At 41.5% G+C, this 12,042-nt stretch overlaps 1 long non-coding RNA gene across 3 annotated transcripts in view; it reads left to right on the top strand.

Annotated features, from left to right (window-relative positions):
- Positions 1-3,452: 3,452 nt before the first annotated feature.
- Positions 3,453-12,042, top strand: part of LOC113831232 — a 30,311-nt gene continuing 21,721 nt past the window's right edge. For all 3 annotated transcript variants that reach the window (XR_004769369.1, XR_004769368.1, XR_003484109.2), the window contains exon 1: positions 3,453-4,452. This is a non-coding gene — a long non-coding RNA (uncharacterized LOC113831232). The remainder of the gene's footprint in view (positions 4,453-12,042) is intronic.

Genomic DNA, 12,042 nt, shown 5'->3' with positions numbered 1-12,042 from the left:
CTCCAGATACACAGAAAGCAACCCATCTACAAAATCCCTCTCCTCATGCATCCTCAAACAACCAACAAACCACTTAAAACCAGTACTAGTTACTAGACAATGATAAGTACATATATTTTAAAAATGAAAGATACAGTAGGTAAGAGGGGGTGGCATATTGAATTACATATTGAGTTTTACATATTGAATGCAGAAAAAGCCCTAATCTCCGAGGAATGAGGGATAGTTCATTCTAGAGCTGAATATAAGTGACCGTAGCCTAAAAGCCAGATTCCTGTTAATCCATGTACCCCACTCTAATGTGGTAAGTTTAATGAAGGTTTTACAGTTTTTACAATTATAGAACAAGAGAAAGTCATGAATCAAGAAACTTTTTAAGAACTTTGGTAGAACCATCAGGCAAGTAGCTAGCAGCTAAGTGAGGAAAACTCTACTCTAGATCTCAGATGCTATCTGATACCATTATTGTCTTATTTCCTTAAGTAATACACAGAAATAATAACGGAGGGAGGTAAGTGTGACCATAATGGCTCATCTTCACTGTCAGCTTGGCTGGATTTGAACCAAGTAAGAGACACAGCTCTGGTGTATCTGCAAGTGCATTCCCAGAGAGTTTGAGAGTGGATAATCCATCCTGAATGTAGATAGTATTATCCCATGGGCTGGGGTCCAGGACTAAATAAAAAGATAAAAGTAATCGAGCAACAACATTCATCCCTCTCTCTCTCTCTGCTTCCTGATGTTAGGTGCAATATAACCAAAGGCCTTGAGTCCCTTGCCTTCCCCACCATGATGGACTCTAACTTCAAGCTAGGAGCCAAAAGAAACCCTTACTTCCCTTGTCAAGTGTTTAGTCACAGAAATCAGAACAATAACTAATACCAGCATTAGCAAGGCAGCTCAGTGGGTAAAAGTACTTGCTACCTAAGACTGGTGTCCTGAGTTCAATCCCCAGAAGCTACATAACAGTCACAGCTCCATCCACAGTCTCTATGTTTTGAAGATTGGTCAATGGCCATCATGAATATTGAAATCTTCTGTGAAGGTGCCATTCCCGTGCAGTTTCCTATCTGCCTTCTGTCAGCTGACAAGTTGCCTGACATTCTGCCCTAGTTTGATCTCTGCTGCTGTGATAAAACATTCTGACCAATAGCAACTTAGGGGCAAAAGTGTTTATTTCACCATAAAGGCTACTGTCTGTCACTGAAGGACATCAAGGTAGGAATTCAAACAGGAACTTAAAGGAGGGCCTACTTGCTATTCCACACAGAATTACATCTGTAATGAACCAAGGAACTCACTTCACAAATAAGTACATCTGGAACCATAGATGCTGGTTGCTAGCTGGATCACAGACTGACTGGCACTCAACTCACTTTCTTGCATAGTCTAGGCCACTTGTCCAGGGAATAGTATTATTCACATCAATTAACAATCAAGACAATCCCCCCACAGACATGCCCACAAGCCAACCTGGCTTAGACAGGTCCTCTCAGGTGACTCTAGACTGTGTCAAGATGGTAGTTTAAGTAACCAGGACTCTCAAGAATCAGACTCATTCTGTCCTTCCAAATGAAATCCTAGGAGAGACTCCTATTGGCCCTGGGCAATCATGTGCTGACCTCTGAACCAAAGAATGGATGCACACCTCTGATTTGTACCACGTACTCGCCTGTGGGGCTGGAGATGGAATTGGATCCTATCAGACTGAAAGTAGGAGAGGGGCAGGAAATAGGGCTCTGTAATCAAAAGACAGGGAAATGAAGAGCAGGCTTCCTAGAAAGACAGACATCTACTTCAGCTCTGAATTTTGTGTGTATTAATCCTTCTTCTGATTCTGTTGATGTCTCCAACAGCTACCTCTCTGGTTTTGGCTAAATTACTTACTCTCTTTGAGTTAATTTACTCACTGTAGCATGAAGAAGAAGGTAAAATAATTACCAAAGCTATTTCCATTCTTAATTCCCTCATCTTGTGATATACATGTTAAGTGAGTAGGGAAAGGGAAGGCTTGGAAATGTATTCTCAACAGACAGCAGTGATAGAATTAATATTCCTGTGTCTGTAAAGTTTATCAAGTACACCAGCTCCCAAAGAACCCCTAAATGAAATTCTAGCAATCACCCCTGAATAGCTGTGATCAATTAGTGGGTAAGGCTCTTTCAGAGGGAAGGACTCTCAGGAGAAAAAAAATCTGATTTAATAATTATAGATGAGGCTACATGGGTGAAAGAAGATGACCACAAAAGAGATAGATTTAATTTTAGGCTCCTTGTAACTCAGTTTTTACATTTTTTATTACATTTATTTTTGTGTGAGTTCATGTATGTGCATGCAGGCACACATGTGCTACAATGTACATATGGAGGAAAGAAGAGAAGTTGTAGAAGTTAGGTCTCGTGTCCAGAGTGTGGGTCCTGGGATTGAACCCAGGTCATCTGGTTTACAGGGAGCCATTACCTGCTGAGCCATCTTACCGGCCCATAGTTCAGATTTTTTTTTAAAGATACTCACTAATCAAATAAGAGCAAGAAAATCAAGTGCAAGTGTGTGCATGTATACATGCATGTGTGCACACATGCGTGTGTGTGTGTGTGTGTGTGTGTGTGTGTGTGTGTGTGTGTGTGTGTGTGTGTGTGTGTGTGTGTGTGTGTGTGTATTGTAATTTGAAATGTGAAATGTACCCCATGGGCTATAATATTTAACCACTTCATTTCCAGCTGGTGGGATCATTTATGCTGATAATGGAATCACTGGGGTAGGAAGCATGGCTGACTGAGGAGAGTCACTGGGGACCTTTGAAGGTGACAGCTGAGCCTCCTTTCAGCCCAAGCTCTCTCTTCTTCCTCTCTATCACCATATGATCAGCTGCTTCATGCCGCCACTGCCATGAACAGAGTTCCTGCAGCCACCATGCCTTCCTCACCACAAGACAAAACAAATCTCTCTTCTCTTAAGTTGCTTCTGTTAGATATTTTAGCACAGTGGTGGGAAAAGTAGCTAGTACAGTCTATATGATATATCAGGAAGTCCTCAACTCAGTTCATCTAAGTCCACATCATGAGACTTGGCATGGTGTGTGTGAAAGTAAAATAGGGCCTGATGGGGAATGTACTGCATATGTTTATCTTATTGATTGTTAAATAAAATACTGTTTGGCCAATGAGACAGCAAGTAGACGGGACTAGGAGTCAAAGAGGATTCTGGGAAATGTAGTAGAGAAGTGATGATCCAGGCAGGAAGTGACACAGCAAGGAGACTCATACTTAAGTGAAGGAGAAAGAGGAAGGCCCTCTTTTCCCCTCAGCTCCTGCTCCAGCGGCACGATGTGATCCACCAGCAAGGAGGGACGCCAATAAGGCGTCCGATAAGATAAGTCTTATAACATATATAGATTTATGATAGTTAAGACTGAGCTAACAGATGAGAATCCTAGTCATTGGCCAAGCAGCTTTGTACCTAATACAAGTTTCTGTGTATTCATTTGGGCCCAACTCGGGCAGGCGGCTGTCGTAAAGCTCACACATGGCGGTGGGGCTCGGCGGCTTTTGGCAGAAAGATTTATCGTAACAAGGGCCTTGGACCATGTGATGGAATATCTCCACTCTCACTGTTTGCAGGCTTCAGAACTGGAGCAAGTTCCCAACCCACTCCACCTCTTTGCGTATGTGCAGAATGAACATATTTATCTCCAGAGACTGGGATAATATAAATAAAGTCCTTGACCTTCAGAAGATTCCCATCTTCCACCAACAGGGCTGACCTTATAAACATTCTCATCCGAAGCTTGCCTGAAGTTAGACATACACTATCACAGGACACCAGCATGGACTACAAACACAACTCCATGCTGTGGTGAAGACTAGATTCTTGACTGTACCACAGAAAACAATTTGGGGTCCTACCTGCCTGTGCAAAGCAGACTTGGGGCTTATCAGGAAGAGATTTTAGCATAGATCCAAGCAAGGCAGTTAAGAAAGAGATGCTCAAAGAAACAAGATAACACAACCCAAGCTTGTGAGTGTGGCTTCTCAAGAGAGGTTGCTCTTGGTGCCTTAGCTGGAATAGGAATTTCAAGTCTTGACATTTTCAAAGATTTTCTAAGAAACTCCTCTTTACTCTCCTTTGTTCCAGTTTTTGATAAATGAAGTTATAGAATAGCTCAGCCTTAGACAAAATTACAATATGATCCTGTTAAATCATGAGTCACAAAGGTAGGACAAGAAGATGAAGATGTGTTTTTTACTGTAAATGGGGGTCCTCGAAAAATTCCTAGAAATCATCAGGTTAACAGCTTGAGAAGGGAAAAAGCCATACATGCTTAGGCCTTAAGCATAATTCATTGCTATTTTAACAGTTTTACTTGAAAATCCATATAAAAGGAGTATTGTCTACATGCAGCCAGCCTTCACAGCAAGTGTTAATTGTGCTGGAATTCCTGCCTCTGAGCTGGTAAGAGTCCTCACTCAGATACAGGGTGAGGGACATCTTTCCCTCCCTAGGTACTAAGATGTCCCTGTGTTTCTATCCTGCCTCACAATGGCATGAAACAATGGCACAGGGTGGGCAAGATGGCTCAGCAGGTAAAGGTACTTGCTGCCAAGCCTGGAGACCTCCATTTGAACCTCAGGTTCCACATGGTAGACAGAAAGAAGGAATTCTTACAGTTTGTCTTCTAACCTCTGCAATACACCAAAGCTCATAAACATTTACAAATTAGTTAATTAACTAATTTCATTGTTTGGCCCATTTTCTAATTATGTGTGTTTGTAGGGAGGTACATATACATGAGTAAAGTGCCCCCAAAGGCAAGAAGAAGGCAATGGATTCCCCTGGAACTGGAAGTTATAGATAGTTTTGAACTGCCACATGGGTGCCAGGAATTGAACTCGGGACCTCTGAAAGGGCAGCCAGTGTTCTTAACCACTGAGCCATATCTCCAGTGCCCCACCCCACTCTTTCAAGCTTCAATCCTTGAGTTATTTATTCTCTAACAGCCATTTTCATGCCCATATATCTTGCTTTAAACCAAAGTTCATCGTGCTGGCTTTACCTCAGAATCACCCGGGGACATTTTCTGAATACTGCTGTCACAGATCTATTCTAAACCAACTAGATAAAAATCTTCTAGGGTTATTCTCAGCAAAACATAGACAAGTTTATTCTAATTAATGGAAAGGTAAAGGGCTCAGGATAGCTAAGATAATTTTTGAAAAGAATAAAGTGTCCTAGTGTCCCGGACCGACCAACTCAGCAACTCAGCTGCCACCCAGACACATATTCAAGGCTTGTAGTTGGCACACCCCAATATCTACACCATCTATGATCTGCTAGAGTATTTGAAGGGACTGGTCCTGCAGAACCATAGCCACAGGATTGCCATGACTCAGGGCAACAGCAGGATATGAGCGGGAAGTTGGTGGGGGAGGAGGTCCAGGTTTTGATCATGTACCAAAGCCAGAGGCCTTGAACCTGACCAACAACTCATTACAAAATGAACATTTGCAAGTAATGCTTTTTGGACTAAAGGGTATATTTCATAATACATAGTAGCTCCCAGTGCCATTAAGATGAATGAAGAATGAAGGCTCTAGGATGACATATAAGGTAGTTATCAATCTCATTATCAGAGAAGGACATTTAAGATAGCCTCTCGACTATTGCTTAGATTGTTGGTAGGGGTCAAACTTGTAGATCACTAGGCATTTCCCTAGTGCCAGATTTCTCTTTAAACCTATAATGGCTCCCTCTATTATGGTATCTCTTTTCTTGCTCTCCTCTATTCTTCCCCTGACTCAGTCTTGCTTCTCCCTCATGTCCTCCTCTTCTCCCCTTCTCTTTCTCCTAACTCCCTCTCCCCTCCCCCCATGCTCCCCATTAGCTCAGGAGATCTTGTCCCTTTCCCTTTTTCCGGGGGACCATGTATGTCTCTCTTAGACTCCTCCTTGTTTCCTACCTTCTCTGGTGGTGTGGATTGTAAGCTGGTAATCCTTTGCTCAATGTCTAAAATCCATGTATGAGTGAGTACATACCATGTTTGTCTTCTTGTGACTTGGTTACCTCACTCAGAATGGTTTCTTCTAGTGACATCCACCTGCTTGCGAATTTCAAGATTCCATTGTCCCCCGTCCTCCCTCCCCCCCCACTGAGTAGTACCCCATTGTGTAAATGTACCACATTTTCTCCATCCATTCTTCAGTTGAGGGGCATCTGGGTTGCTTCCAGGTTCTGACTATTACAAATTATGCTGCTGTGAACATGGTTGAACAGATGTCCTTGTTGTATGAATGTGCATCTTTTGGGTATGTGCCTAAGAATGGAATTGCTGGATCTTGTGGTAGACTGATACCCATTTTCCTGAGGAACTGCCATACTGATTTCCAAAGTGGCTGTACGAGTAAAACAAGCTTGTTTCTAATTTAAATTTAAAAAGGGAAAAGGGCAGGCAGTAGTGGCACACACCTTTAATCCCAGCACTCGGGAGGCAGAGGCAGAGGCAGGCAGATCTCTGTGAGTTTGAGACCAGTGTGGTCTACAGGGCGAGTGCCAGGATAGGCTCCAAAGCTACACAGAGAAACCCACAGAAAAAAAAAAAAAAAGGTGTGTGTGGGGGAGATGAATGAAGAAGAGATGGAGAGGCAGAAAAGAGGGAGAATCAGTGTTTCCCCTTTTTGTTTTATTGTTATTTATTTTTATCTTATTTTTATTCTTTTTAGCTTTCCATTGTGGGGGACACTAAAAGAGTGAGGGGTAGATACAGAGGGACTGGGAGATGAGTGGGGTTGGGGTACATAATGTGAAACTTCCAAAGAATCAATAAAAAAAGTAGGAGCCATGCCACCAGCTATTAATTAACACTTAGGTGGCGATAGTACTAAAGCTACCATGGCACTGATGGGGTATCAGACACATCAGTCAAGGAAACAGAACCGGATCTACATGAGCATGTCTGAGGCTGGGGAAAGGCACAAAAGCAAGTTATTTGAGAAAAGAGATGCTGCAGTGATGAAATTTACACAGGCAGAAAATTAGCTTAATGGGTGGGGACAATGGTTCAATGGGTATAACTGATTGTTGTATAAACCTAGAGACCTGAGTGTGGCCCCCAAAATCCATGGAGGAAGGAGAGAACCAATTCCCAAAAGTTGTCGTCTGACCTCTACGTGTGTGCTGTAGCATACTTACCATACATAACACCACACCACACACACACAACACATACACACATACCCCACAAGCCAAGCATACACACACCATATACACCCACTCCACATGCGACAAACATACACAGACAACATATGCACATACCCCTCATGCTACAAACACACACACACATACACTCTCTCTCACACACACACATAACACACACACACACACACACACACACACACACACACACAAATGCCACAAACACAAATACACCACATACACACACACCCCATGTTCCACAAACACACGGGCACAAATTTTAAAAATTTAAAACATGAGCCTGAGAATAAACCTCACACATTGCACAGAAAGCAAAAGTGAGTCAGAGGCTTAAATATAATAGCGAAAATTATTACTCTTACCTGGGTGTTGTGTATCATCTCAGGACTAGAGAGGCGGAGGCAGGCAAATCGTGGATTTGAAGTCACCTCGAGCTATATAGTGAAACCCTGACTCAAGAAACAAAAACAAACTAGAAAAATGTGAAAATAAAATAAGGATAAAATTAAACTGGACCAAGCCAACAAACTCCATACTAATCTTAGAGATGGCTCAGTGGTTAAGAGCACTGACTGTTCTTCCAGAGGTCCTGATTTCAATTCCCGGCAACCACATGGTGGCTCACAACCACCTTGAATGAGATCTGTTACCTTCTCCTGTCATGCAAGCATGTATAAGTAATAAATAAGTAAAATCTTTAAAAAAAATAGGATAAAATCTTCGGGATGTAAAAATGATTGATTTTTCACTCACGCGCTTCCAGGCACTGAATTTGTTGTTTCTCCTGAGCTCACCGCCACTCCAGCTCTCCTGATACAACTAGCTGTCCAGGAATTCCATTCAGATCTGTATGGAAGAGGCTTATTCCCAAGACCGCCCCTATCCCAGCTGCCACCTGCAGCTTATTTCTCATTGGCTATCAGTCAGGCTTTCCCTGGCCCCATTCTCATACTGATGATTTCTAAAATGATCTCATAAGAATTTATGGAAGTGCTATAGTAACTATTACCAGTTTATAGTAAAGGGTATTTTTTTGTATGTAAATTGCTAGCCAAGAGAACGGACACATGGGGTGAGGTTCTGGAATGGACTTGAGTGACCCAGTGACCTCACGAGGGTTGCGTTTGCTGATGTAACAGCCCAAACCCCATTGTTCAGAGTGGAAAAAGCACACAGCAGAGCAAACTTCTCACCTCATTGTTCAGGAAGAGGAGCAGAAGGAGGGAACCAAAAGAAAAGGAGAGGCAGAAGGAAGAAGATGGAGAAAAGAGGGAGAAGCATTGACAATGAAAAAGTGGAAAGGAGGGAGAAGTGGGGGAGGAAGAGATGGAGAGAAACGGAGGAATACGAAGCAGAGGAGGAGAGACGTTCTACCACCTCCTAGTTGGACCACACCGGGGCCCAAACTTTTAGCACACAGACTTTTGAAAGGAAATTGACCACGAAACCATAGGAAAGCAGTGTGCCGGGCTGCTCTCAAACGGCAGAACCTGTGCCTTCAGTCATGACTTCATTGTCTACTTCGTAACTTGTCAGACAACTTGAAGTGTGTGTGTGTGTGTGTGTGTGTGTGTGTGTGTGTGTGTGAGAGAGAGAGAGAGAGAGAGAGAGAGAGAGAGAGAGAGAGAGAGAGAGAGAGAGAGAGAATGAGAGAGAGCATGAGAGAGAGCATGAGAGAGAGGGGGAAGGAGGGAGAGAGATTGTGTTCACTAGGGGCTCAAAGTTAGAGCTATATTGAATGTTATTTCATTGTAGTTTAAATGAGGAAGAAGCTGTGTTTAAGTGTAGTTTGAAAATTAAACAAGATAATGAACACAACAAAACCCCCTAAGACTCGGGGAACATCATGGGAGGTACATCATGGGAGGTACTGAGAAAGGGTAGTGGGGAATTAAAATGGACCAAAATGCATTGCATACATGTGTGAAATACCAACGAATTTTTAAAAAGAAATCAAGACAATAATCTCATTTACAACAGCTATTAAAAATATTTAGGGATCCTGAGCAATGGTAGGACACACCTTTCGTCTCAGCCCTCACACGGGAGGCAGAGGCAGGTGGGTTTCTGTGAGTTTGGGACCAGCCTGGTCTACAAAGAGAGTTCCAGGACAGTCAGAGCTGTTACACAGACAAACCCTGTCTTGAAATACCAGTAAAATAAATTAAAAAGATATTTAGGGATGAATTTGACTGAAGAGACTTAAAAAACCTTATCCACTGAAAACTATAAAATCTTAGGACTATAAATAGATGAAGACAGAAATAGAAAGATAACCTGTGTTCACAACTGAATTGTTAATGTTAAGAAATTTATGTTACCCAAAGCAGACTACAGATTAAATGCAATCCCCATCACAATTCCAATAACATTTTTCACAGAAATAAAAAAGATGATCCTAAAATTCATCTAGAAACCACAAAATAAGATCAAAAGTTAAGGTGATCTTGAGCAAAAAGAACAAAGCCAGAGGCATTTGTTTCTGATTTCAAATTGTGCTAAAAGCTCTAATAACTAAAATAGCATGGTAATGACACAAAAATCTATACTATGGCCAGTGGAACACAACAGATTTCCAAGAAATAAGCCCTCACATTTGTGGTCCACTGACATAACAGGAAAAAGAGATGTTCTCTGTAATAAAGAGAATAAGGAAAACCAGATAGATGCAAAAGAATCGAATTAGGCCTCAATCTTATATCATGTGAAAAGTTAATACAAAACTGAAGCTGGGTCCTATGGTGTATTCCTTGGATTCTAGCATTTGAGACAGAGGGAGGCAGATGTCTGAATTCAAGGACAGCCTGCCTGACATAGCGAGTTACAGAATAGCCAATGTCACATAGAGATACTTTCTCAGAACAACAACAATAACAAATTAATACAAAATTGATTTTAAGTTTAGACATGAGATATAAAACTATAACATTAGCCGGGCAGTGGTGGTGCATGCCTTTAATCCCAGCACTTGGGAGGCAGAGGCAGGTGGATCTATGTGAGTTCAAGACCAGCCTGGTCTACAAGAGCTAGTTCCAGGACGGCCTCTAAAGCCACAGAAAAACCCTGTCTCGAAAAACCAAAACAAAAAACAAACAAACAAACAAAAAAAAAACTGTAGCATTCTATAGCATTACTAGAAGAAAACATAGATCTGAGCATATGGCTGGTAAAGGGTCAATGTCTAAAGTGGATATGGAACTGAAATTACTCAATAGTAAGAAAAATAACATTTTTTTAAATGAGCAAGACCCTTGCTCAAAAGAAGACTATGAATGGTTAATTTTTATGAAAAAAATTCTCAAAATCACTATTAGAGAAACGAAAGTTAGACCCATAGGGAGAAGGCATTTATAATTAAAAAGAAACAAATAATCAGAACAAAACAAAGCACTAGGAATAAGTAACTCCTGAGAACTCAGCTCTACATGGCACATCTACATCACACTCTCCGAGACTCAGGAGCATCCCAGAAGAAAAGGAAAATGCACAAGTGAGATACTGTGAAACGCTGTCTTCAGACATAGTGTGGCTTTTGCACTTATGACTTCACAACAGCTGAAGTTACCTGCACCAGATGGACCCCATCATCAGAGATGGGGGGTAGGCTCCTAAGGCTCACCTCTTCCTGAGCAATGCTGCAAGTTAATGGTTGCTGGGGAAGGGCAATTTTTTTCCACCAGTGTTTTTGTTATTTGCAACACAGGTGAAATGTGGAGAAACACCATTTCACATAATACAGAGCACCAGGTATAAGTACCACACATGTCTAAGTACCACACCTCCTCACTTAGGTGCAGAATCTGAAAAGGCAAACTCACAGGAGAAAGTTGGATGGTGGTTACCCCAGGGTTGGAGGGATGGAAAGATGCTCGTTAAAAAGTACAGAGTGTCGGTTATCCCAAAGAAACAGTTTTGAGATTAATTATATAGGGGGTAACAGTTAACAACACTGTGGCTTATATTCAAATTGCTAACCGAGTAAAATTCAGTTGTCCTAACCACAGAAAATGATAAGTGCTTTTGATGACAGATTGCTATTTAGTTTGATTTAGTTATTCCACATTATACATATAAATTTTACAGCAAATTATTATTTGACAAACCATTACAGCTTTTCTCTATGTAGAAAAATCATGTAAGTGTCAAAGAAAAAAATAACCCATAATCTTTCTAATATATTTCCTTTCCAGAGTTCCTAAACCTTCTAAATCATAAAAATGTTTCTACTTTTCCTGAAACTGGCATCCCTTTAGCACATTCTGTTTTATATTTTATCTGTAAGTGAACAAGTCCTAAGTTGTCCTTTGATACTGAATATCAGAACGACAGGCTGTTTCTTGTGCGTACCCACCTTTTAAAACTCTTTTAGACATAATTCAATACTTTTCCCAGAGGAGAATGAATGAATGAATGAATGAATGTTTGAATGACAAAATTAACCTGGGGGCAGATTCGCTTCCAGCCCAAGTCCTTTTGGTTATTAGAGAATGACAAGCCCATCAATGTACTCAAAGGGTGAAACAAAAGAGTTGCAGTGTGTGGTACACACTTATATCTTGGGATCAGTGTGTGTGTGTGTGTGTGTGTGTGTGTGTGTGTGTGTGTGTGTGTGTTTAAACAGGGTCTCTCACTAAATCCAAACCTTACCAGCTGGCTAGACAGGCTGTCCAGTGAATTTCAATATCTGCCCATCTCCACCCTCCCAGCACTAAGCTTACAGATACCTACCACTATGCCTGGCTTTTATGTTGGGCTTTTGGGTCTGACTTGTGCAGCGAGACTTACCTAATTGCCTTTTGCAATTGTCCTTGTGACAGGAACCAATCTGGAGAC

The sequence above is a fragment of the Cricetulus griseus genome, chromosome 3 (assembly GCF_003668045.3).
Source record: "Cricetulus griseus strain 17A/GY chromosome 3, alternate assembly CriGri-PICRH-1.0, whole genome shotgun sequence".
NCBI lineage: Eukaryota > Metazoa > Chordata > Mammalia > Rodentia > Cricetidae > Cricetulus > Cricetulus griseus.
The sequence above is the reverse complement of the archived record's forward strand: the minus strand, read 5'-3'. Positions and strand labels throughout refer to the sequence as shown.